Source organism: Thamnophis elegans, chromosome 10 (assembly GCF_009769535.1).
Source record: "Thamnophis elegans isolate rThaEle1 chromosome 10, rThaEle1.pri, whole genome shotgun sequence".
In the NCBI taxonomy this organism is placed as follows: Eukaryota; Metazoa; Chordata; class Lepidosauria; order Squamata; family Colubridae; genus Thamnophis; species Thamnophis elegans.
The window spans coordinates 55094894-55122019 of record NC_045550.1 but is presented as its reverse complement, the minus strand read 5'-3'; the positions used below and the strand labels follow the sequence as shown (position 1 = coordinate 55122019).

At 44.7% G+C, this 27126-nt stretch overlaps 1 protein-coding gene across 3 annotated transcripts in view; it reads left to right on the top strand.

Annotated features, from left to right (window-relative positions):
* PLD1 (phospholipase D1) overlaps positions 1–27126 on the top strand; it is a 174232-nt gene that overhangs the window by 44309 nt on the left and 102797 nt on the right. The window contains exon 1 of one of the 3 annotated variants that reach the window (XM_032225036.1): positions 24989–25211. The exons of the other annotated variants lie outside the window; for them this stretch is intronic. The gene's annotated coding sequence lies outside the window, so the exon portion shown is untranslated. Of the gene's footprint in view, positions 1–24988; positions 25212–27126 lie in introns of those variants that run through there. 3 annotated transcript variants of the gene reach the window in all.

Below are 27126 nucleotides of genomic sequence, written 5' to 3'. Positions count from 1 at the left end.
AAGCCCTATGAAGGGGTATATAAGTCTAACTGCTATTGCTACTATTGCTAATTAGTCCTTTTGGTTGAAAGTTTGTGAAAAAATTGAAGAAATCTTTCACAGTGAGTCCCATCATATATGCAGCATGAAAAATAATATAAGGTTGTTCCTGAAAAATATTGAAAAAGTAAAATCCAATTTTATTTGAGCAGTGGTACTTTAAAATGTGGGAAATTGTTTTGGCTGCAAAAATGAACACAACACAAAAGGAGATTTGAGAAAACCTATTGGAAATGATAAATTTATCCAAACTAGGCATCATTCATTAGTTTCCTTAACCAGCTATTATTATTTGGACAAAATACATTCTGGATAAAAATGTTGTCTATGGATATTTTCCAATATCGCAAATTATATGTGTCCATATGTATCTAGTTTTTATTCTTTTTGTCATTGTTTAATCTGGCTGTTTCTATTTCTGATTTAAAATGCACAAACTTAATTCAGTAAGTAAAAAATAATTCTTTATTTTGGTTCATCAGAATTATTATATTTTATTGAACAAACTACAATTTGGTAAATTCATATTTCATGTTAATTCATAAACCATGTTTTACAAACCTTAAAGCCTGGGTAAAAATTACACAACACCACAAGTGAACATACCACATTATGTCTTAGAAGAATGTATTCATCCAAATCTATACTTGGAAATAAAACTAGTTGGATGATCTTTGTTAAAGTTGCTGTCTCTTACAATTTGGCCAAAACACCAGGAATTATTTATCACATTTTTAATGCCATTCTGCTCTTAAGAATGCTTGTAATATCTGCCCCCCCTACCCCAATTGTGTTAGGTGATGGGTGATGTTTGGCCCAATATACCTAACCAGAATTACCCAGTTAGGATTAGAATAATTGGATTAAAATTGAGTTTGCCATCCTTACACATAAAGCATATTTCACACAATTGTATATTATCTAGCTGTCTAAGATTGGTATCTTTCTCAGTAGTTAAAAATGTTTGCCTTTTGAAGAACAGGTGGGGTCCTACTGCTATCCCCTCAGAGCAAGTTAGGAAAACTTGAAATCTCCCAAATAGATTGACTTCCATTAGCTCTAACTACCACAGGTGCCCAATAGCATCTGTGGGATGTGCAGCACAAAAGAAAAATCTATACATCTTCTTGTTTTAAAACCAGGGGGTCAACCATTACAGAAAGTCCCAATAGTCAAAGCAATTCAGTAGAAAATGGACCGTAGTCAAAAAGGATTTTGTGTAATGTGTTCTTTCCCAGTAACTAGCTGGGAATATATTTTGAAGAAAGACACGTTTTGCATGAAGAAAATACCAGTCTCATCAAAGCTTGACATCTTCCCCAGTCAAAAGTTCTTAGCAGATTTCCTGAGAAAATCACTCAGTTGATGGCATAGAACAGGGGTTGTCAAACAAACAGAGTTATGTTTGACCTTGGGCTGAGGGGGGGGGGGTGGCCAGCTCAACTTCACTCATGTTAGGGGCGCCTGTGGTAGCCTGAGTGCTCTGCCAGTGAAAACGTTCTCCCAAGCTCTGTTTCCGGCTGTGATGGCCTCCTGCAACCCTCTGCCAGTGAAAATGGAGCTCAGGAGGATGCCCACAGCCCTCTTGAAGCTCTGTTTTCCCTGGCAGAGGCACCATAGACTGGTCCTTTGTTGTTTCCAGGATCTGGAAGCCGGTTCTGGCCCCCAAGCCTTGAGTGACACCCCTGGCATAGAAGATCACAGTTGAACAGAAGCCATGTAATTCATTTGCTACTAATCTACCTTAAGCAGATCCATCCTCTGTCCATGGAGAGGAGGTTTTTCACTTTAAGTTGGGATGTATACTGCAGCAATATGCAGTAGTAACCTACATGCTAAAGTAGTAGCAGTAGCAGTTAGACTTATATACCGCTTCATAGGGCTTTCAGCCCTCTCTAAGCAGTTTACAGAGTCAGCATATCGCCCCCACAGTCTGGGTCCTCATTTTACCCACCTCGGAAGGATGGAAGGCTGAGTCAACCGTGAGCCGGTGAGATTTGAACCGCTGAACTGCAGATAACAGTCAGCTGAAGTGGTCTGCAGTACTGCACTCTACCCACTGCACCACCTCGGCTCTAAAGCCATAAGGTGATTTATTTGCTTTTCTCTATTGTCTTTGCCAGTTGTTTATGGCTTACAATAGTTTTATGGGCAAGTCCAGTCATTGGTGGATTACTTAATAAGCCATTCTAAAATATTATTTGCTGTATAATAGCTGTATATGTTGTTATGAAGGGTTTTTTTTTTAAATGTCTGTCGGGGAGGGAGATCAAATGGGTAGCCATCTTAATGTGTGGCCCCATGAGTTTTCGTGCTTGTTCTTATGAATGAAGGATAATTTTAGTGAGTCTTATAGCACACATCCAGAACTATATAAGTTAAACTGTATTATTGTAATAATTTCCATAGCAACACACAAAGATATCAAGTCATCTCATTAGTAAAAATGCCAGTAAACCCAGAAGAATAGATCAAACTTGACTATAATTTGAAGCCAATCGAAGGGCATTCGGGAGAAATTCTTAGGCAAAATAATAGATGTAGGAAGTATTGATTAACGCCTCAGGTAATATAAAATTATTACCATGACAGGTAGAAGTAGGATTTAAAGGAAGGAAACCAGATGGATTGATTGGCAGGTAGATATATATCTGTACTAACTTTCAAGCAGATATGAACAAGACAAAGAAAGTAAGAATTCAAGTGCATATAGTATATGGAAATCTCCTTAAAATATAGTTTCCAGTCTGATAACATAAAGTACATTTGATTGTGTTGCCACAACAAAGAAGACAAGCACCCAGCCTTTCACAACACCTATTGAGAGTGTGTTTGACTATTATACAGGAGGAGAAACATACCCAACAAATAATGTTGGATACATCAATAGAAGACAGAGAGGGAGAGCATATAAAGATATAAATGCATCCTATACAAGGAGTCCACAACTTAAGACCATAATTGAGTCTGCCAATTACACTTGAAAGTTTTGACATTTGTAAAGCAGGTCATCATATGACTGAATCATCATATGACTGAATCCAATTTTATAATCTTTTTTGCAGTGGTCATTAGGCAAGCACCATGATTGTTAAGCAAACCCATTGTTTGCTATGGGGCATTTTTCCCCCTAGAACCGTGATGGTGAACCTATGGCACGCGTGGGCATGCACACTCTTTTGGTTTATGGCACGCACATACTGTCCTTTGCATGCGCCGAAATGCCAGGAACCAAAAGACCAGGTGGCGCACACCGGCCAGCTGGTCTTGGAGTTTCACAGGCTGCGATGTGTGCAGGTACACATGTGCATTCCGGTTTGGGCACTTGGTGCCAAAAAGATTCACCATCACTGCCCTAGAAACTGGAAGTAAATGTTGATTTCCAGAAAAAAAAGTCACAAATTGCGGTCACATGGCCAGAGGTCTCTGAGAATCATAAATGTGGGTTGGCTGCCAAGTGACTAAAATGTGATCATATGATCTCAAAGTGGAACAGAACTTCAGAACTGGGTTTGTAAGTAGCTTTGTGGGTTTTTATTGAAACTTCAGATGTTGCGTTGAGTGACCAAATAATCTGTGCATCAGCAACATATCACTAAATGACAGTATTTGTAGCTCAGGGTTGAAATGAGGGGTTCTTGTTCTTCCTTCAGCTTGCAGACATTTCATTACCCAAACTAGGTAGCGTCATCAGTGCTAGTAAGGAGTGGGGCTTGCCCAGTCAGTGTTGGTGGCAATGGTCTTAGAAGTTCTTTGGTTGGGCTGTTTACTCTTGGCTTCTTTGAGAGTTTCTTGGTTGAAGTATTGTTTACTTCTTGACAATTGGTCTGATGTTAATCTTGCTGTTAATATATGCATAGTCTGATAATGTTACTTGGGGTAATTAAGTGTTACATTGGGTAATTAAATGTCTGCAAGAAAACAACCAAGATCAGAGAGCACCAAGGAAGCCTCATGTACATATGACTCCACAATTCTATCTAATGGCTACACCAGTGGTTCCCAAACTTGGCAACTTTAAGACTTGTGGACTTCAACTCCCAGAATTCTCCAGCCAGCTCTGCTGTCTTGCTCTGCTGGCTGGAGAATTCTGGGAGTTGAAGTCCACAAGTCTTAAAGTTGCCAAGTTTGGGAACCACTGGGCTACACCATCAGAACTGGGTTGTAAGTAGCTTTGGAAGGGGTGATCTGTCGTAATTTCAATTATTGTATTGATTGACCGAATAATCCGGGCAGCTGTTGCAAATCTGTCTTGGCATCCAGTCAACTGAATGATCGCCCTTGTTGAAGTATATACTACCTGTGTAATTTCATTGACAGGTAGTCGTTGACGTATGAGCACAATTCAGCCCAAAATTTCTGTTGCCAATTGAGATATTTGTTAAGCGAGGCCATTTTATGTCTTTTCTTGCCACAGTTGTAGGTGAATTGTTGCAGTTGTGAGGTTAGTAACATGGCTGTTAAGTAAATCAGAAGGACACAGAAGGTGGCCCACATGATTCCAGGACACTGCAACTGTCATAAATATGAACCGGTTACCAAGCATCTGAATTTTGATCATGTGACCATGAGGATGCTACAACGGTCGTAGGTGTGAAAAGTGGTCACAAAGCACTTTTTTTCAGTGCTGTTGTAACTTTGAGCAGCCACTGAAGAAACTTGTAAGGGGAGGACAACTTGTATATCTGGCCCATCTGTTTTCACTACCAGTAAAACCAGGGCACCAGACTAGATTGAGTTCTTATTATATGAAGCATTGTCATCTGCTCTATCTCAGTCCACTTGGTGCAGTTGAAAGGAGTGAAGTACCAGATAGAATTCCAATGCTGTCATTCATTTTGACATGCTAGAAACATCACGTGGGAATCTGATTTGGCAGGTGGTTATTTTATCTGCCAGGTCTATTATATAAGGATCCCAGAATAGCATTCAGAATGATATACAAAAGCAATAGCAGGGACTGGTGCTGTGTGTTGCTAGCATTAAGATAATTAAAAGCATGCAGTTAGTTAGTTTTTTAAAGGCTGTTGGAGATATTTATGATCGCCGAAGAAAAAGTACGATTGAGAATGAAAATGAAACACTGCTGCCTGGGACTTTTCCATTAAGCTAATGAGGAAAGCTTGGCAGAAATACCTAATTTTGTCTTCCATATTCTCTTATATGCATTGTAGAGATTCCTGGATTTTCTGTTGATATCTTGCTAAACCACAGTTTAAGCATCCTTTGGTGAATAAACGTAATGGCTGTTTTGCACACATCAGGCGAAATAAAACCCAACACAAACCAAATTATGGCTTCATATTGTCGAATGAATTGTTGAATCCTTATTTTAAACAGATTTCCTCAGCCACCGTAGAGCTTATATGAAGTAAATGAAATTTTCTTACTTGAATGGTTTGATATGTGCACATATGCCCATAGTTCTATTTCCTTTCAAGATAAGCAACATTATGCAAAGGAGTAAGACATTCAGAAAGAAAATATACCGTTGCTAAACTAGTTTACATCAATTTCATTTGCTGTATTTCTCCATAACCTTCTATTCCTGCCAGCTATCTTCCTTCCTGCCTCTACTTCAATAATGACTTTATATAATGCCTTTTATGTCCTCCCAAAGGTGCTTTTTCAAGAGGCAACTGGACTTTCTGATTTTTCTTTGAAGATGTTGCGTTTCTCATCCAAGAACTTCTTCAGAGTTGAAGAAGCTTCTTAGATGAGAAGCGAAATGTCTCCAAATAAAAATCAGAAAGTTCAGTTGTCTCTTGAAAAGGCACCTTTGGGACAACCATGACCTGGATGACTGAGAATTTCTGAAGAGGTTTAGCAATGTCTTTTATTTATTTTTTATCTTATCGTTGCTCTTTTTAAGATTTTCATCAGCCTTATCCAGCCACAACTTTCTCAGCTTCCTTCCTCTTGGTTTATTCACATTAGCTCCATATTGATTTTGCAACTATTATTTTCATCCATTCTCTCTTGATCAGGGGTGCAAACTCAAGGTCCAGGAGCCAGATTGGTGCTTAGATCTGGTCCGCGGGCCCACCCTGGAAACAGCGAAGGACTTGCCTGCGTTGCCTCTGCCAGCAAAAACGGAGCTTGGGAGGGCTTGCCCAAGCTCCATTTTCACTGGCAGAGGGCTGCAGGAGGCCATTGCAGCCAAAAACGGAGCTTTGATGAGTGACGTTGAGCTGGCCATGCCCAGCCTAGCCACTGATCCCCAGCCCACCCCCATCCTGTCCCCTGAGGTCAAACACCCTGGATGTGGCCCTCAATGAAATCAAGTTTCAACACTCCTGCTCTAGATGATCAAATCACTTCCATCCACCTCCTGCTATCCTGGTCATTTACCTTTAAGTTCTTTCCGTGGTGTTTCAACACCCATTCATTGTTGCCTTGTTTGGCAACAGGCACTTTAGCACTGTAAAGCTTCAATATACTAATGTACCATTTGGAGAAAAGGATGTCTGTTAAATCCACGTACACATTATTAACTTATACTTGTGTAAGCATGAAGTCAACATTCTCACATCATCAGTGTCAATCCATGCCAGTTGCATATTAACTAATTACATAAGCCATGTAAATTAACATGAGTGAGGCTAAAGGACACAGGTGATGCAAATTAATACAAATGAAGTAAATAACATTCACAGACTTCAGAGACAACAAGTGTGTCCGTTATTTCAGGGGGTGAAGTCTGAATATGAATTTAGCTTGTATCCGAAGTCTGCTAAATGAAGGCCTGGAATACAGACTTGATGTGCAACTGTCACAGTTTGGGTGATGGATTTGAGGTGGCATCAGATTACAGTTACCGTGAAAATATTTCTAAATGTATCTAGCTGGAAATATAATATACAATTGCTGAGTACTTTAAATTGGGGTGGTTGTGCCCCGGAGTTTGAATTAGTTTGCTCTGTTCCCCATTCTTTGTTAATTTGTCAACCTGGAAAGACAAGAATAATGTTATAGACATTTACATAAGATTTATGATGCATTTGACGTGATATGTAGGAAAAAGCAATTATTTATTTCTTGTGGCAGCTGTTATGGTGATGGTCTTTCTGCAGGCTATTTACTATAAAATAAACAGTTGCAGGAGCTGTTCAGGGGTTGAAGTTGACTTGAAGATAAATCTGCAAAAGATCGTAATCCATAAATGTTTTTGCTACACTTTTATGGCACATATCTATACCAGTTACTAGTTATATTTTTAAAAGGACAAGTGTATTTCAAGTTGGCTCAATTCCTGGGGGCTTCAGGGACATATCCTGGAGATTGCTTTCTACTGGAAGTTCCTGGAGATTTCCCCTCAAACATTAGCCAGAGCTGCCCCAGCTTAACTTTGAAACCCAGACATGAGTGAAAAGGTTTCTTCCTCACTGATGATATGGCTTATTCTCTATCTTTAGTCATACAGGTGGGCTGGGACAGCTTCTAGCTTAGAATATACTATCAGGGGATATTTGTATAAGTTATAGTGCTTCTGGACATTTATTATATTATTGCTACTACATAATCAGATATTGTATGGACCACTTGTGAAAAAACAATAATATGGTGCTAGAAAAACTGATAATATTACTATGCTTGGATTTCCTGTTTTATATAAAAGTACTTTTGGATCTGCAGCTATTTAAAAAATAAGTGGTTTGGGGTGATAATGTATTGTAATACAGTGTTAGTTTCGTAAATGTAAAAGTTCCCCTCGCACATATATGCTAGTCTTTCCCGATTTTAGGGGGCGGTGCTCATCTTCGTTTCAAAGCCAAAGAGCCGCTGTCGAAAGACATCGCTGTGGTCGGCATGACTAAATGCCGAAGGCGCACGGAACGCTGTTACCTTCCCACCAAGAGTGGTTCCTATTTTTCTACTTGCCTTCTTACATGCTTTTGAACTGCTAGATTGGCAGAAGCAATGGGAGCTCACTCCATTACACAGCGCTAGGGATTCGAACTGCTGAATTGCCGATCTTTTTGATTGACAAGCTCAGCGTCTTAACCACTGAGCCACCGCATCCCTTGTATTTTACTTGGATCCCCTGTTTTATTTACTTGGAAAGCAAACTTGAAAAAATGTCTGTGAAAGTCAGTGACGAAAGGTGAAAGGTTAATCTAGAGAATGTGTGTTGCTTTCAACATTCCAAGGGAATAACTAGTGAACCTTAATTGTACATATGCTATATACAAATACAGTTAAATTGAATCCCGCTTGACTGGACTAGCTGAAACTACTTGAGTTTGCATAATGCACAGAGCCTGAACTAACATAGAGACTATATTTGAGCCACAAACTAAAAAAATGTGCTTTCTTTTTTTGTATTTGACCTCAGCCCTTATGATTTTAGTTTTGCAATCTATAAAACTTCAGAGAGATCAGACTAAGGCTCTCCCAATTGACAGCTAATCCATTGAGGATGACTAAGGGAGTTCTGAGGCCATCAGTCAGTCTTAAAATCCGTAGCTCAAAGGTTGAGGAAAAGTTGGATAGTAGCTTGTATGAGAAAATGGGATTGGTGTGAAAAGTTTAGAAGAATTGTCAGATACAGGCTGATGGATAAACAGCTAGGAAACAAACAAAGGCATGGAACACCAATTAGAGAAAAGACAATATCTAGTGTCTACAGTTATGGGTGACCTGAAATCCCTTGTGGCCTTTTTAAATAAAAGAAGAAGAAATGAACTTGCGGTTTATGGTTTTGATGATTACATAGGATAGATTATAAAAAGGGAGTCATGACAGAATTTTGGAGAGAGAGGTTAAAATATAATTGTACTTGTAACTGTTGTAGAGGTCAGAAGCATTTTATAATTTTTTCTTTTCTTTCTTATTGCCCAGTTAGTTTTTTGCCCCCTTCTTCGTCTTCTTCTTCTTCTTCTTCTCTTCTTCTTCTTCTTTCTTCTTCTTCTTCTTTTCTTCTTCTTCTTCTTCTTCTTCTTCTTCTTCTTCTTCTTCTTCTTCTTCTTCTTCTTCTTCTCTGTTGTAGTCTTACTGGTATTAAAACTTTCTGTAAAAAATTATGCAAGATGATGGATGGATGGATGGATGGATGATAGACAGGCAGATAGGCCAACAAGAATTATCAGAGACAATTGATGGCATCCCAGAACAGCTGTTTCCAGATGAGTCAGGGATTGCCAATAAGAAAACTTTCTGTGGCATAATTATAACAACAGTTTGAGAGCTTGTAATTAAAGGAATGAGTAGTTATGTTTAGTTCAGAGATTGACTAAACTTTGACTATGAGTTTTGTTTTTATGTGGAGTTATTCAACTGCACCAAAACATACAGAAAGCTGGAAGGTGTTTTTTTTATTTTTGCCTCCACTAAAGTTACTGATTAAACCTCCTGTCAATACTTGCTGGTCTCTTTGCTCCATTAATCCTCAAACCTAAGAAGAGTATTGCTAGGTTATGAATATGGATTTCTGAGGTAGGTTTTAGGGAAGGGTTAGCACTTTTCATGGTTTATTCTCCCAGTTTTATCTTCCCAACCACCTTATGTGAGAGGAGAGGTCTCACTACTTCTGATGTAATTAAACCACTCTTTATCATTCTTTCAAGTTCCAAGTTCTATTGCTATTCTTATAGTTGTCCACTCCCTTTAAATGAAGCTTTGCAAATTATATCTGTCACTAAGCAGAGTTTTTTTTTAATGAGATGCTTACAAAATGTCATTATAGACTAGAATGCATTTAATACTAAACCACATATAAACAAAGCACACTGTAGATTTTCATTATACGTACATTAAGCCATTGACTGAATTCATAACTCATGTTCAGCCGTGTTTTGTTTTACCACATTTTAATAAATGAGCCAAAATTGATTAAATTTGCACAATACATATTGAGCTGTAAATTAGGCTATACCCCAGTGTCAGGGTTCTTATCGATGTGTGAACTTAACACATCGATACTTAACAATAGTGCTAAGTTAATAATCATGTGTTGCAAAAAAAGAAAAGAAAGATGACTCAAGATAAGGACTGAAACTAGTCTTTTAATTTGTTCCTCCAGATTAATTAGAAGGTGAAGTCAATAAGAGGAAAACCTCTTTGTTAACCTCTTGAGTTTCATCTTTGTCATTATTATCAGTCTCATTTGATCTGGACACATGGTTAGGACCCCATCCAAGTAACAAGCTAGCAAGTCAGGATGTTCTCATAAAAAAATATGTAAAGCTATCTTTTTTTTTTAAATTTCCATTCTTTCCAGTTTGTGTGTTCAGGCTGACTGTCCTTGTGAATGTTTCCTTTTATGAGAAGTGTGACTTTTTAAATGGTTCTTTGTTTAACACTGTCAATCTCCAATCTAGTGAAATAGTTGTTGTTTTTTCTTGTTATGGTGAAGAAGGCCTCAAACACTCATCTGGATTATGAACACTGTGCTTACTTCTTATATGTTTTTCTGAAAATGAACAGGATGTATTTTCTAACTGTCGTGCTCATCTGTTTTAAGCCATTCATGCAAAGGGTTCCAGCTCTAGGAATAGTTTTAATGAGCTCTTGCCTCAGGCTGCAGTCAGGTACAATCATCTCTCTATATTTAAATCAAATATACACTATAGTATTTACTCACCTGCCTGTACTGTAAATGACATCCCATTCCTAATCCATAGGGTTCAATATGACCTCGGTCCACCCTTTGCAGCAATAACAGCTTCAACTCTTCTGTCCACAAGGTTCAGGAGTGTGTTTATGGGAAATTTTGACCATTCTTCCAGAAGCGCATTTGTAAGGTCACACACTGATGTTGGACGAGTTTATGTGGCCTCCCACTTCGTGACTGAGTTGCTGTCATTCCCAAACATTTCCACATTCTTATAATACAGCTGAAGGTTGACTGTGGAATATTTAGGAGCGAGGAAATGTCACGACTGGATTTGTTGCACAGGTGGCATCCTATCACAGTTCCACGCTGGAATTCACTGAGCTCCTGAGAGTGACCCATTCTTTCACAAATGTTTGTCAAAACAGTCTGCATGCCTAGGTACTTGATTTTATACACCCGTGGCCATGGAAGTGATTGGAACACCTGATTCTGATTATTTGGATGGGTGAGCGAATACTTTTGCCAATATAGTGTAAAATGTGAGGACCCAGATTACATGTTGTTCAGATGATAGGTTTGGTTGTCAGCATCCCTCCAAAAAGGGGAATGGAGCGGGATGGTTGCTGGAATTGGGTATGTCTGGTTTAATGAAAAGAAAGACTAAGGGAAACATGAGAGCCACGTTTTAAGATCTAAGAGGTTGCCGCAGAGAAGAGGGGGTCAACCTATTTTTCCACTAATCAAAGACAGATGCAACCTAGAAGAAAGGAGAAATTTTTTGACAATTAGCCAGTTGAATGGCTTGTCTCGAAGTTGTGGATGCTCCAACACTGAAGGTTTTTAAGAAGACACTGGACAACCATTTTTCTGAAATGGTATAAGATTTCATGCTCGAGCAGGGGTTGGTCTAGAAGTCCTCCAAAGATCCTTCCAACTCTGTTATTCTGATAAAAACAGAGGGGGAAGTAAGTTTGGGACCCTAAGGGTTAGCAGCTGAGATGTTTTAAAAAGAAACAGAATGGCTGAAATGAGTTTTACAAAATGTGAAAATGAAGTGTGGATATTGTTGCAATAAGCTACAAATTTACAGAAAAGAAACAAGGAAATCTCTGGATACCTCTAAACTAAACAAATCTAACACATCCGGAAAAGTCTGGTAAGATTATTTTTCTTGATGTGTTAACTCCTGGTTTGGGAATTTTTTTTTTAGGCAAAAATCATTTAATCACATGAGCCACTTTTCTGTGGCTGCAAGTGTCTAGATTTATCCTTTGGGGAATGAATTTGATCAAAAGGTGTTGTTGTTGTTTTTACAAAAATCTTTTTTAGCTTAGTTGGAGAAGAAAAGAAAGCTTTTGTTGTAAATGCTGGTTGTTTGAAACCTCATCAAAAGACGATAAGTTTGGTCTTAGGGAAACAGAATAAATGTTGGGCACAGTAGCTTGTGACCTGCAAGGATCTTCCGGCTATTGTTTGCAGAGTTGAACGAAAAGTAGAATTTCAGGGCAGTTCCCAAGCCTGAAAATCTGGTCCAAAACAAAACGTTGGTCGCTGTGTCACTGGTTTCAGAAGAAATCTGCAGAGGTCGGGTCTTATGACTGACTGTGAGTCAGGCCCATGCAGTGCTTCAGATTTTTCATATTATTCTACAGGAAGTTGTGAAACATTTTGCTATGCATGTAAGTAACTTATAGAACCGTGATGGAGAACCTATGGCATGCGTGCCACAGGTGGCAGGTGGAGCCATCTCTGCGGGCACACAAGCTGTCACCCAGGTCAGCTCCACTGTGCATGTGCCTCCCACCAGCCAGCTGATTTTTGAGTCTCTGCTTGGAGATGTGCATGCATGTGCTGGGGGTGGGGGGATGCGGCACCCCTCCCGCACCCTGTTTTTGGTTCCAGGAGGCTTCAGGGAGGCCTGCTAGCACCAAATTGGGGGTTGCATAGGGGGCGGGGGAAGCGCAGGGCGGTTGCACGTGCCTATGTAGGGGGCGGGGCCTGAGGGGGCCATTGCATTATGGGTGTCAGTACATGCATGTGTGTTATCGGATGCTTTCAACATCAGAGGAAAAAAAGCTTCGCCCTCATTCTTATAGAATATCTATTTTTATAGCTACTCAAGGATATTTTTCTTCAAACTGGAATCTAACATAGATATTGGACAACAAATCCACATCTTATGCTCCGCCTTGCAGGATAGTCTGGATAAGGAACACAAGTCAAAGTACTAGTTCTAACTTTATTCTAAGGTTACATTAGCAGAATCTTGCAAATCTGAAAGGATTTCTCTCCCTCTTTTACACCCTAAGAAACTAGGGAGGGTGTTAGGGGTATCTCCATTGGGAGACAGAAAGTAGTGCAGCGGAATGTACAGCTAGAAAGAAGGAACGTTGCTAGTAGAAGAAAAAACATACGAATAGAGTCTCAGATACTGCTAGTAAAAACAAGTAGCTTTATACTAACAATAGCTTCACGAGCAGTGATAGTAGATGTGTATCCAAACACCATTCAAAGTACAAACTTCTTAGTCGCAGTTCACGTTTCAGTCATCAAGCGAGCAAGTAGTCATCAATCATAGGACAAGCAGAGAGAGAGAGAGTGAGCTTTCCTGACTCCCTCTTATTGCAAAGTTAATTACAGCTGATTGTAAAGTTAATTACAGCTGATAAGTACATTCACCCATTTAAAGCAACATCGACCATTTGTTATTATATATGAATCTATATTGCCTACCCAACACTAGGAGTATACTCCCAACAGAGGGTATCTTCTGAAATCTTTGCTATGCTTCCATTCCTTCTGTAGGCTCAGCTGTCTCTTACATTATTGTTGCCTAGTCTGTGGCTCTTCCTCTTTGGCTCCTCAGATTATTCCCACTTGCCATTACACTTATCCAAATGGTATATATTAAAGTGTAAATGTAATATCCAAGGGTGACGTCTATAGTGAGGTTAGCAATCAGTGAGCTTTCTATAAATTCCGTCCTTTAGGCAGTCTTGTCCCTGGATATTTTCTTCTTATTTTGGAGCACAGAAGGAGGTGATAATGGGAAAGATATCTGAGGTTTACAGCCAGATATTTTGGAGATATAAAAGGATTTTTAAAAATTATTTTTTCAGCCATGTGGGGAGAAGAAAGTTGAAAAAAATGGTTGGATAGCTGAAGTTGCGCTTTTTCAAATAATACAAAATTCACGAAGAGGATTGTTGTGCAGTATCTGTAGTAGGTTCCATTTGGAGAAAATGCCCACGAGTATTTTAAAAATAGCTGGCAACGTTGTAATGAATTCTTGCCTTGTTTGCTTCTTTTCTTCTGAACTTTTATCATCTCAAGAACATTTTTTGTTATATATCTATGGAAATTCAGTCATTTGGTTGCTCCAAAGGCGCTTTTTCAAAAGCAATAGGAGTAGCACTCGGACTTATATACTACTTCACAGTGTCTTATAGCTGTCTCTAAACAGTTCCAGAATCAGCATTTGGGTCTTCGTTTACCCATCTCTACAGGATTGAAGGCTAAGTCAACCTTGTACCAGTGAAAATCGAACTGGTGGCAGCCAGTACAATCAGAATGCAGTACTGCATTTCCAGAATGGGAGGAGGGAATGGTCACACGTGGGTCTTATCACAACCTGATTGGTCCAAGGCTGAGAGGAAATCTATAAATACCGTGCCTGTCCATTGCTAGCCCAGATTCTCTCAGCCTGGTCCAAGCTGTAGAGTAGTTGGATAGGTTCGGTTTGTTTTCCTCCTCCTTTTGGGTGAGTTCTATTCAGTCTGATTCCTATTTGGCTAATTGGGCACTTTAAATTTAAATTCTAAATTGATCTGCTGCGGCCCAAGGGACAGATCTCTGCCTCGGGCGGCTGGGGGAGGGCCCAGTGGGGCACTAGTCTCCCCCCCGTAGGCCAGGAACCCTTGCCCGTCCCCGGGTGCGGGGGGTGCGGTTCCATTCAAACTGCTTCGTTCAAACTTCTTGAAGAGGCTGTTTTTTGCAGCAGGAAAGTGAAAGAGAAACTTAAGCCTCGAGGCTCCAGCGAGCAGATCGCTCCGGAGGGGGCCCCTCGCTGCAGGCTTCCTTTGTTTGTGTTGCCGGGGAGACAGAGCAGGGGGGGAGAGCTGTTCTCCCTGCTCATTTTAAAGTGAAGCCGGCTAGAAAAGCCTGGCTGGGCTGCTGGTGATTATTTCCAGCCCTTTTCTCCCGCGCACGGAGTTCCGGCGGCCATTTTGGAGGCTGCCACGTGCGTGAGGCCTTGCCTTTATCGACGGGCCTAGTGCGGCCTAGTGAGAGGCCTTGAGCCTAGGTCTCCCCACAGGCTTCAGGCCCTGGTCTCAGGTGGGACTTTGGAGGCCGATTCCTGCTCCTTTCGTCGGACACGTGAGTGGGGCATGGATGAGGGAGCGGAGATTCCCCAGGGACAAGGGGCAGGCCCTACTGGGAGTGAGGAGGCCCTGGATCAGGAGGTGGGGGGGAGGGCTCCCCCTCAGAGATCCCTTTCTTCAAGGCGCCCCTCCAGTTCTGTCTCTAGGGACGAGGCAGCTCGCCATAGGGCGCTGGAAAGGACCTTTGCCAGGGCAGAAAGGCAGGCCCAGTCCTCCAAGCCTTTATCTAGGGACAGATCCAGGTCCCCTGTTAGGCCCATTTCAGAAAGGTCTCTACTTAGAGGTTTTAGCCCGGCTTCTTCATGCAGCTCCCCTGGTAGGTCGCGGGCCTTCTCCAGGAGGGGGCGTTCTCCATCCCCCATAGATGATCCTCTGGAGGGCACGTCCAGAGGCCCCTGTTCCCCCCAAAGGTTGGCTCCTCAGGGCCCTGCTTCTACTTATGGGGATGTGGAGGATCTGGATAATCTCCCTGAAGGGATTAAGAGGCTTATTTCGGCAGCCATCACTCGGGGCATTGCCCAGCGGGACAAAGGCTCCCTTTACTCTAGGCATGGGGGGCTGAACAGGGCTCAGTGTCGGGCTTCCTCCCCTTCCATGATCAGTGAGGCTTCCTTCCTGGGTGGGGGGGGAATTACCCCAGGAGATGGGATTCTCAGATGATGAGAATACCACTATTTCGGAGGAGCCTTCTTCCAAGGTCCTATTTATGCCCGCCTTGTTTAAAGTTCTCTTGGATAAGGCGAGACACACCACCAAGGTCGGAACTGGGGATCCCTCTGTGCCCCCCCCCCCCAGGGATCCCGACATGGTCATGTTCTCTGCCACGGCCACCAACAAGGAAGAGATCCCTGCCCCTCCCTTGTTCCTAGAGGTTCTGACCGACCAGTGGGCTAAACCTTCTAATTTCTCTTCTCCAGGCAGTACCGACCGTCGGCATTATAACATGGAGCAAACCTTTGCTCAGGCCATTCAGCTCCCGACGGTTGACACCCCTGTGGCCGCATTGGTGTCCTCCTCCCCGGTGGTGTCGGGCGATCGGCAGATAAGATGAAGCCGGAGGATAAGCGCGCAGAGCTTACTTCAACGCCACAGCGTGGGCCATTAAGGCGGCGGCCTCGGCTTCCTACTTTAATCGTGCCACGGTCATGTGGCTCAAGAAGCTGCAGGCACGCATTCCCATACAGGAGGACCGGATCCATCAGGATCTGGTCAAGATTCTGGCGGCGTGTCAGTTCTCAGCTGACGCGACCTTGGACACGGTCAAGTTTGCTTCTAGCGCCCTGGCCACCTCGGTCACCTCCCGTAGGCTCCTGTGGTTGCGCCATTGGCAAATGGACAACAAAGCCAAATGGGATTTGGCGGCTGCCCCCTTCAAGGGGCCCGATCTCTTCGGGGAGGCCCTTACTCGCATCCTCGTGGAGGATAAGGACAAGAAGAAGGTCCTACCCTCCACGGCTAAGAAGGCCGAGAACAAGTCACGTCCCTTCCGTAGGCAACGGTATAGGGCCCCTAGCTTCGGCTATAACCAGCGCTTCTCTTCTTTCTCTTCTGACAGGCATTTCTTGGGGCAGCCCTTCCAGGACAGGAGCCGTTTCCAGGGCCAGGCTCGGCGGCCCTTTCGGGGGGGAGGCGGCCGTCCCTTCCGCAGGGGGAAGTGACTCGAACCCGAGTCATCCCATCGGCGGCCGCCTCGCTCTTTATGCGGACCGGTGGGACGACATCACGTCGGACGCCTGGGTTCGAGCCACGGTTCGTTACGGGCTCAGGTTAGAATTTCTCTCCACTCCTCCAAATCTCTTTCGGTCGTTCCCTCCATCCCGGAGTCGAGAGCGCCGCCGCCTGATGAGTCAGGCGATCGCCCACCTCCTCGAAATCCATGCGGTGGAGGCGGTTTCCCGCAGGGGAACGGGGCCGGGGCCACTACTCAAATCTCTTCGTGGTCCTGAAGAGCACGGGGGGTTGGAGAGCATTCTAGACCTCAAGCGCCTGAACAGGTTTCTGGTCTACAGGCGGTTCAAAATGTCATCGCTCAAGTCCATCCTTCAGGGCATCAGGAAAGGCGATTTCCTGGCCTCCGTGGATCTCACTGAGGCCTATCTTCATATCCCCATCCTGCCCGCTCATCGCCGGTTCTTGAGGTTCTCCCATGGGCCCCCCATTACCAGTACAGGGCTCTTCCCTTCGCCTGGCCTCGGCCCCGAGGACCTTCACAAAGGTCCTGGCGGCTCTGGCGGCCCATCTGAGATCGGTCCCGGTCCGCCTCCAATGTTATTTAGACGATGTCTTGCTTCAGGCGGGCTCCCTGTCTCAGGCCGTTTCAGATCTTCAGATTACCATTTGAAGCCTCCAGGCCCTGGGGTTCTCGGTAAACTTCGAAAAGAGCCATCTCACTCCCTCCACTCGCATTCTGCATCTGGGGACAGTCATAGATTCCAAGTTGGGGGAGGTGCGTCTGTCTCAGGAGAGGCAGGTCAGCCTTCGTCGGCTGACAGAGAGCGTTCGCACAAAGCGCTCCGTTTCCATCCTCTCTCTGTCGCAGTTATTGGGCAAGATGGTCTCTTGCATAGGGATTGTCCCGTGGGCCAGAATCCATCTTCGGCCCCTTCAATGGGAGCTTATCCCCTATCAGAGGGGACAAATGAGCAATTCCCTTCGGACTCTCCGCATCTCGACGGGGGTCCGTGCATCCCTGGTGTGGTGGCTCTCCCCGGCCATCCAGCGGGGGTGTCTGTTCTGGGAGCCGAACAGGGTGACCGTCACCACGGACGCGAGTCTGTTCGGGTGGGGGGCCCTGGTGGGCTCTCGGATGGCTCAGGGCAGATGGACGGCCTCGGACCTCCGTCACAACATCAATTGGCTGGAACTGAAGGCCGCGCGTCTGGCTCTGAGTCACTTTCGCTCCTCGGTGGAAGGGAGCCACGTTCTCCTCCTGACGGACAATGTGGCCACCAAGGCGCACATCAATCGTCAGGGCGGGACCCACTCGAGAGCCCTCTGGCTGGAGGCTCTGCGATTGGGGTCGTGGGCGGAGAAACACTTACAGTCCCTGGTGGCGGAGCACATCTCGGGACTCTCCAACGTCCAGGCGGACTGGCTCAGTCGAGCAACTCTGGACAACGGCGAGTGGCAACTCCACCCGTCGCTGTTCCGGGAGATCTGTCGTCGGTTCGGGTCCCCCCGGGTGGACCTGTTTGCGTCTCCGAGAACACACAACTCCCGCGTTTCTTCACCCGTTTTCAATCCAGCTCGGCGGAGGGCACGGATGCCCTCAGGAGCCGGTGGCCCCCGGGCCTTCTCTATGCCTTTCCCCCCATTCCACTCATCCCGGGGACCATCAGGAAGGTGGTAACGGAAAGGGCCCTGGTCATTCTGGTGGCCCCGTTTTGGCCCAGGAGACCCTGGTTTGCGGACCTGGTTCAGCTGTCGGTGACTTCCCCGTGGAGGATTCCGCAGGGGGAGGTGGTCTTACGGCAGGGGGCCCTGACTCACCCAGAGCCTCAGTGGCTTCAGCTGACCGTTTGGCTCTTGAACGGCAGCTTCTAAGGGGGGCTCATCTGTCTTCCGGGGTCATTCGCACCATCGAGGCGGCCCGGTCGTCCCTCAACGACCCGCATTTATAACTCCACCTGGGCAGCGTTCGTCCGCTGGTGCTCCCCCAAGGGCATCTCTCCCGACAGAGCCACCATCCCCAACGTCTTGGATTTCCTTCAGAAGGGCCTGGAGGACGGGCTCTCGCAAAACACCTTGCGTCGCCAAGTGGCGGCTCTGTCCTCGGTCTTGGGGGGGGGCGGGATCTTCTTCTCTTTCCCAGTCTCCTCTGGTCAAGCTGTTCCTCAAGGGGGCGGCAAATCTCAGGCCTCCCCCCGTTCATAGATTCCCCACGTGGGATCTTCCGCTTGTCCTCAAGGCCTTAACGGGAGCTCCGTTTGAACCTCTCCGCTCGGTGCACTTGCGCTTCTTATCACTGAAGGTGGTCTTCCTGGTGGCCATCACTTCCGCCCGGCGTATATCCGAGCTGGGCGCCCTGTCTTGTAAGGACGACCTCAGTCATTTTCACCAGGACAGAGTGGTCCTTCGCCTTGACCCGGCATTCGTCCCCAAAGTAAATACCCCCTTTCACAGGGCTCAGGAGATCGTCCTGCCTGACTTCTGCCCGAGTCCATCCACTGACAGGGAGCATCTTTGGCATCGTCTGGATGTCCGCCGTGCCTTGCGGATCTACCTCCGGCGGACCAAGGATTTCCGCAAGTCGGAGGCCTTGTTCGTCTCCTTCCTACCTGGAGCTCTGGGTTCGAGGGTGTCCTCGGCTTACCATCGGCCGTTGGCTGCGTCAGGCCATCTCGGAGGCATACGTGGCCTCAGGGCGGCCGGTTTCCATCAGGCGTCACGGCGCACTCTACAAGGAGCGCGGCAACCTCGGCAGCGTGGGCCACGAGGGCCCCGTTTGAAGACATCTGCCGGGCGGCTACCTGGGCCACTCCAACCTCGTTCATCCGGCATTATCGTCTAGATGCTTTCGCGTCGGCGGACGCATCTTTCGGTCGTAGGGTCCTACAGGGGGTGGCAGCTGAGGCTCCCCTTGGTTCCTAGAGTTCCTGTTCTCCCTCCCTGGGACTTTAGCTTGGGTATGTCCCACGTGTGACCATTCCCTCCTCCCATTCTGGAAAAAGGACGTTGGTCTTACCTGAACGTCTATTTTCTGATGGGAGGAGGGAATGGTCACAACCCGCCCTGAGTTCTGTCTGTTGGGGCCAAGGGGAGGGCCCGGGGGGTGTTTCCCGGGGTTTGTTGTGTTGTTCTTGTTTTTCAGTTGTACCGTTCATGTTCGAGAATCTGGGCTAGCAATGGACAGGCACCGGTATTTATAGATTTCCTCTCAGCCTTGGACCAATCAGGTTGTGATAAGACCCACGTGTGACCATTCCCTCCTCCCATCAGAAAATAGAGTTCAGGTAAGACCAACGTCCTTTCTAACCACTGCACCACCACAGCAAAAGGCAATCCATTTGCACTATCCAGATGACCTTGAGTGCACAAATAAACCTCCAAGTAGCAATAGCAATAGCAATAGTAGTTAGACTTATATACGCTTCATAGGGCTTTCAGCCCTCTCTAAGCGGTTTACAGAATCAGCATATGCCCCCACAGTCTGGGTCCTCATTTTCACCCACCTCGGAAGGATGGAAGGCTGAGTCAACCTTGAGCCAGTGAGATTAGAACCGCTGAACTGCAGATAACAGTCAGCTGAATTGGCCTGCAGTACTGCAACCCTAATCCCTAATCAGAAAGAGTGCTAACGACCAGATGACTGTAAGAAATATAAATGCTTCTATTCTCCACCATTCAGTCAAAACTGAGAACCTTCTTGGATGAGAAGTGAAACCCTTCAAAGAAAAACAAAGGAAGTCTAGTTGCCTTTTGAAAAAGCACATTTGGGACATTTAAAAAATATAACGCTTTCAGTCCCGGGGAGATCATGGCTATTCTGACAAAAACTAAACAGAGCACCCTCAGCCTTCCCATTCTCCAGATGTGCAGGCTCCAACCTCACAATTCTCAGCAGTGGGTGAGTTCCATTGAGGAATTCTGGGAGTCAAAATCCACATATTTGGAGGGAAGTTAGGGAAGGGAGGACTATGCCAAGTCCTTTAAGCAGCTAAATTAGAGTTTATTTTGAGTTGATCTCAACTGTGTGACTTTTGTAGGCACATCTGTGTAATTTTCTTGGCAACAGCATGAAAAGTAGTTTCTTCATCCAAGTTGCTTTTTGACTTCTAATCAGGTTAGAAGTTCAAATCAGTCTTTCCCTGTTGAAATTCTTTAGGGAGGCATACGCTACGGAGACAGGATAAAATACGACTTGAAAAATGTCGCTTCCCTTCAGCCTACTCTTATTAGAAAATTCGTAATAGGCTTTCTTTTGCTTCTTAAAGCTTTGTTCACAGTAACATTGGTTTTCATTGTTTTCAGTGAAATGTCGTGAGTGAGTACCATTGAATTAGAAGAGCAAGATATAAATGCTTAATTAATTGAGGCCATCAACTCTGGAAATGTAGGCATTTGGAGATGGAATGAATTCTGCAGAGCATTCTACAAAACTGAATGAATACCCTTGCGTTCGTTATCACGTATGGATGCTGTTGCATTCGTAATCTATATTAGTGTAATGATTATTCTGTTTAATGGAAGTGACCTGCAGTTGCAATGTGTTCTTAAACTGGAATGGATAGGGTAAGGCATTTGAAGGACTTTAGTTGCAGTAGAGTAGAGTAGATAGAATAGAATAGAATAGAATAGAATAGAATAAATAGAATAATTATTCTATTATTGTTACTTTGAATGTACACTAATCGGCATACATTAAAATGAAATTTCATTGCATACAGTTCTCAAAGAGTCATCATCTCCAATATACACTACATGACAAAATAAATAAATACTTATTTACATACATACCATACATACATACATACATACTACAAAATTATGCATATACCCACATAATAATGGCATAGGGAACAACAGAGTCTAGTTCAGATGTATGCATGTACATGGCGAGAAAACGAATCTATAGGTCCATATAGGTTATAATACAATTATTTTTAAAAACCAATTTCCTTCAGGAGAATTGCTCTTTCACTAAACCAGGGCCATGCTGTACAGTGTACATGATTATATTTGGCAAATGATGTCATTTGGATGAATTTATGAGACTTACATAATTGTATATCAAATTGACAGGAATTCCCACAATGTACGTACTCTTTGATTCAATGGATTTTCCTTAATAACAGCATCCCATCCTCCAATTTAACCATTAAATTGAATCCTCAATAAAATGACTGGTTCAAAGTATCCCTGATCTTCCATAACTGAGAATGGACATGTGCAATTATCATATACATGTACATATCAATCGCTAAATGGCAATATTTGTAGCTCAGGGTTGAAATGTTCCTCTCTCGGCTTGTTTATTTTCCTGCAGATGTTTCATCACCCAAACTAGGTAACATCATCAATGCTAGTAAGGAGTGGGTTTGCTCTCAGTCTACATTCTAGTGACTTGCCCTGTCAGTGTTGCTCAGGGTAGTTTTAGGCTTAGAGTTTCTTTGGTTGGGCTGTATACTTGTGGCTTGTTTGACTATTTCTTGATTGACGTATTGTTTAGTCATTTATTATTGGTTTGATGCTAATCTTGGTGTTAATCCAGTGGTGAGATTCAGCCAATTCGCACCTATTCGGGAGAACTGATTGTTAACTTTCTAAGCAGTTCGGAGAACTGATTGTTGGAAGAAATCTCATTTTGTTGTTTTCCACTTTACAGGGCTAATCCTGTAGAGGCAGGAAGAAAACATTCTGATGTTGTTTCTAGCCTAATCTTTATTGCCCGGCTTACAGAAACTGCCTCTCAGGTTAATCCTTATTAGATTGTAAAAGCTAAGGCGAAGCGCCCATTGAGTTGGCCACGCCTGCAGTGGTGGGTTGCACTTACCTTCACTATTGGTTTGCTGATTGTGCATGCACGGATTCCATTCGTGCATGCACTTGACTTGCGATGTGTGCGGGTGTGCAATCCCCCACCCCTGAAACAACCAGCTGATTATCAGGGCTCACGCAGGCACTGTACGCGCAGATGCAATTTGCCTTTTCCTGTGCGCTGTTTGGAGAGTCCAAGCATGGGTTAAATACAGCCAATCTGCCCCGGGACTGAATTGAAACTTTAACCATGCCTCTATGGCTGACCAGTCTCCAGGTTTTTTTTCAATTCAGTCAGCCCAGTGGACGTGTTTTAAAGTTTCTCTTCAGCTCCAGTTAATTGCTTGGACTCTTTTATTTGCTTTGTTTAATTTGTTTCTTTCCTTCCCATTCTTGTTAAGAGAGCAGGCTTGGTGAAGTCTTATTTTTTTCCCTGTGTTTTTTTTTCTTTCCTTGGCAAGTGTTCCTCATGGGATTCACCTTCCCTGCCTCCACGGTGTCCTGGGTCTGCCCGGGCGCCACAGAAGGTTGCCAGCAGCTGCAGTGGAGGCGCGGGGTCGGAGTGCCAACACCGCGCAATCAATCCTGCTGCAATCCAAGCTTGCTTAGCCGCAGCCTTCCGTCCGTGGCTTTTTGCTGAAGCCGGTGATTGGCGCGGTGACTCATCAGCCATGGTTTGAACTTCCGGTGGCCATTTTGTAATCTGGGGATTGCAGCCGCCATTTTCAATTGTGTCATGTGTCTCCCGCGATTCAGCTGAAGCTGCAAAGTGCCTCACTCTCTGCAGATCACTGCTGGGAGCCTTCCTGTCTGGTCATCCGGTCATCTGGTGGATCTGCTCCTCATTTTCTCACCTGGCATTACGGCTACAGAGTTTTGGCTTCCCTCCACCATACTTCTCGTGATGTGATTTGTGGAGGTGCTGTGGGAGTTTTGGGGATTCCCTTGGCAAGCCTCTAACTTGGGTCTACAGTGTCTCCTCCTCAGAGCGCTAAGGCCTTTTCTCCACAACTGCGGAGGTAGTTAGTGGAGATTTCCTGCCTCATCATTCCCTGGGGACCTGGGGTTCCCTGGGGTTCCCTGGGGACCTAGTTATGGCAGACCAGGCCTACGTAGACCTATCCCAGCCGGACTCTTCCTCGAGCAGGATCCCTACCAGGCAGGCAGGCACGCAAGCCATTAGGGGGCAGAAGCCATACTCCAGATAGGGGAAAGGACAGGAGTCTGGCGTGGACAAGGATGCCCTATATCACCAGAAGCACCTGGAGAAGTATTTCAATAAGGCCCAACAACAGGCCCAGGCCTCCAGGCAGACCCTTTCCAGGAACCCTCAGGGCAAGGAGGGTGAAGGAGAAGGGCAGGAGTTTTCCTTTGAGGCTTCACTGGTTAGGGCAGATTCCCCTGGATCCACCGGGGCCTCAATTGTTGAACATGCAGACCTTTTCGACTGCCCATCAGAGGGGGAGAGGGAGCTAGCACCCACTGATCAACTAGTGCCACACCTCTCTCAGCTGCTACCCCCCATCAGGGACCGCTCCGCGGAGGATTGAGGAATGAGGACCCATCTCTCTGCTGAGGTTATTTCCAGAACCATCTCTCAGGGGATTGAGGCAGGTTTGCAAGAGCGTGAGAAATGCCCTTGCAAGTCCCGTCCTACTCAGGCCCTTTGCTCTACCCAGGGAGGCCCCCTCAGGCCCAGTGGCCTTCCCCCATTCTTCGCTAGGGAGTGAAGGCTCTGACTGGGAGGAAGACATTCTGCCCATTGAACCAATATACTCGTTCGCTCTTAGCTACTCCGAGCCACTAGCGGTTCGACCAAACTGGCAGCAACCCATCTCTGGCCACTCCCACCCAGTCACATGACCAACTTGGGCAGAGAACTGGTTGTTAAATTATTTGAATTCCACCACTGTTTTAATCTATACATAGACCAAGTAATGTTGCCTAATTTGGGTAATTAAGTGTCTGCAAGAAAAGAGCCAAGCTCAGAGAGCACCAAGGATGCCTTGTGTACCTATGTCTCCACAATTCTACCCAATGGCTACACCCTACATGCCGTTCTGGTGCCATGAATACAAGAGTTCATGCCGCAATATTGTGTGCCAAATTCCATTTGTAATTCTTTTTTCCTCCTTTATTTGATTAAAGATCAGATCATGTTGTAATTCTAGTGCCAGCCTGGCATTTATCTCACAGCACATTCCTTCCCCAAGTGGGGCAGTAGGTATCCAAGTGAACATCTGCATTGTTTCCACAAAGTTCATAAAAACCTTTTCCTAACATGCTTTTAATTATTTATCACAAAATTCTAGTTAAGCTATTCATTATCAGCTGGCAGTAAAGGCGGAAATGAGAACCATCTTCTTATTTAACTGTACCATCCTGTGCTTGGCACAACCAAGTTCTGCTTCCCTGATAGATAAGGATTGTCCATTAATTAGTAAGCTATTAGTAAGTCATTGTTTAATACCTGTTCAACACCTGTTTCCAATGGAATAGCTTGCGAGATGATATAAGAACATTGCTATCCTGTCCTGCTTTGGTACGCTTAGTAGGGCTTAAATCAGTGGTACGGTTAGAACGGACCTGGCGTCAGCCACATGGTCACATGTGGCATGCATGTGCGGTGCACACATGCATCGTACTTGCCTGCGTCGCTTTCGCAAGCCTCTGTGACGCTCCAGCTGCTCGGTGGAACGTCACTAGGGCACCGTACGCACCATGCACTTCGGCGGAAGTGCCAATGGCTTAAAGGACAGGTAAGGAGCTCGGGCGGGTGGGCCCTCCGGAGCACCGGAACGGTACCCAGTGCTCCGGGCAGGCTCTGGTACGCCAGTACTGGGGCATACCGCCTGCAACCCACCATTGGCTTAAATACAGGTAGTCCTGGACTTACAACAGTTCATTTAGTGAACATTTGAAGTTGTTACAGCACTGAACATTGAAAAGTGACTGATGGCCATTTTTCATACGACCGTTGCAGCATCCCCCTGGTCACGTGATTTACATTTGGATGCTTGACAACTGACTCACATTTATGACGGTGGCAGTGTCCCAGAGTCACGCAATCCAATTTTGCAATCTTCTGACAAGCAAAGTCAATGGGGAAACCAGATTCACTTAACAACTGTAATACTAATTTAAAAATTAAAATGATTCCCTTAACAAACGTGGAGCAAACTCACTTTACAAATTTCTCACTTAGCAACATAGGTTTTAGGCTCAGTTGTGGTCATATGTTGAGGATTTCCTGTATGTGTAAGTGTACAGGTAGTTCTTGGCTTACTACCACAATTGGGAGCAGAATTTCCATTGCCAATCGAAGCAGTAGTTAAGTGAGTCACGCCTGATTTTATAACCTTTTTTGTCATGGGTGTTAAGCAAATTTCTCCAATAGTTAAGTGAGTCACATGGTCATTAAGCGAATCTGGATTCCCCCATTGACTTTTGCTTGTTGGAAGCTGGCTGGGAAGTTCACAAATGGTGATCCCATCCATGACTCCGGAACGTTGCAATCATTGTAAATACATATCAGTTTCCAAGCATCTAACTTTTGATCATGTGACTGTAGGGATGCTGCATCGCAAGTCGCAAGTGTGAGGACTAGTCATAATCATTTTTTTCAGTACCTCTGAAGTTCAAATTGTCGCTAAATGAATGGTTGGAAGTCAAGGAAGATTCCTTGGAAATATAAAGTGAAGTTCTTTGTCATTTATTACTGTTGTATGTAGACAGTAGTCCTCGACGTACGATCATAATTGAGCCCAAAATTTCTCTTGTTAAGTGAGACATCTGTTAAGTGAATTTTTACCCAATTTTATGACCTTTCCTGTCACCGTTGTTACATGAATCACTGCAGTTGATAAGTTGGTAAGTCGGTTGTTAAGTGAAACTTGTTTCCCCATTAATTTTGCTTGTCAAAAGGTTGCAAAAGGGAATTCTGGGACACAGCAAAGGTCGTAAGTACAAACCAGTTGCCAAGCATCTGAATTTTGATCCCATGATCATGGGATACAAAGGTCGTAAGTGTGAAAATGGTCATAAGTCCTGTTGTAGCAATAGCAATAGCACTTTCAGTCCTGTTGTAGCAATAGCAATAGCACTTAGACTTACAGTACCCTGTTTCCCTGAAAATAAGACCTCCCCATATAAGAAGGCCAATCGGGCTTTTGAGCTCATGCTCTTAAGTAAGCCCTCCCCCAAAAATAAGCACTCCTTGAAAATATTGTAATACAGCAGCAGCCATGAGGTGACTATGCTCGCTGCCTCCTGCACCTCAAAATAATAAGACCTCCCTGGAAATAAGGCCAAGCGGTTATTTCTGGGCTCAAAAGAAAATAAGACCCTGTCTTATTTTCAGGGAAACATGGTATATACCGCTTAATAGTGCTTTTACAGCCCTCTCTAAGCAGTTTACAGAGTCAGCCTATGGCCCCCAACAATTTGGGTCCTCATTTTACCCCCCTTGGAAGGATGGAAGGCTGAGTCAGCCTTGAGCCTGGTGGGATTTGAACTGCCAAATTGCAGGCAGCAGAAATAGCCTGCAGTACTGCACTCTAACTACTGCGCCACCGACACTCTTGTAACGTCGTAACTTTGAATGGTCACTAAATGAACTGTTGTAAGTCAAGGACTACCTGTATTGTTATGTGCTGCACGGTCTGCCTCAGTATC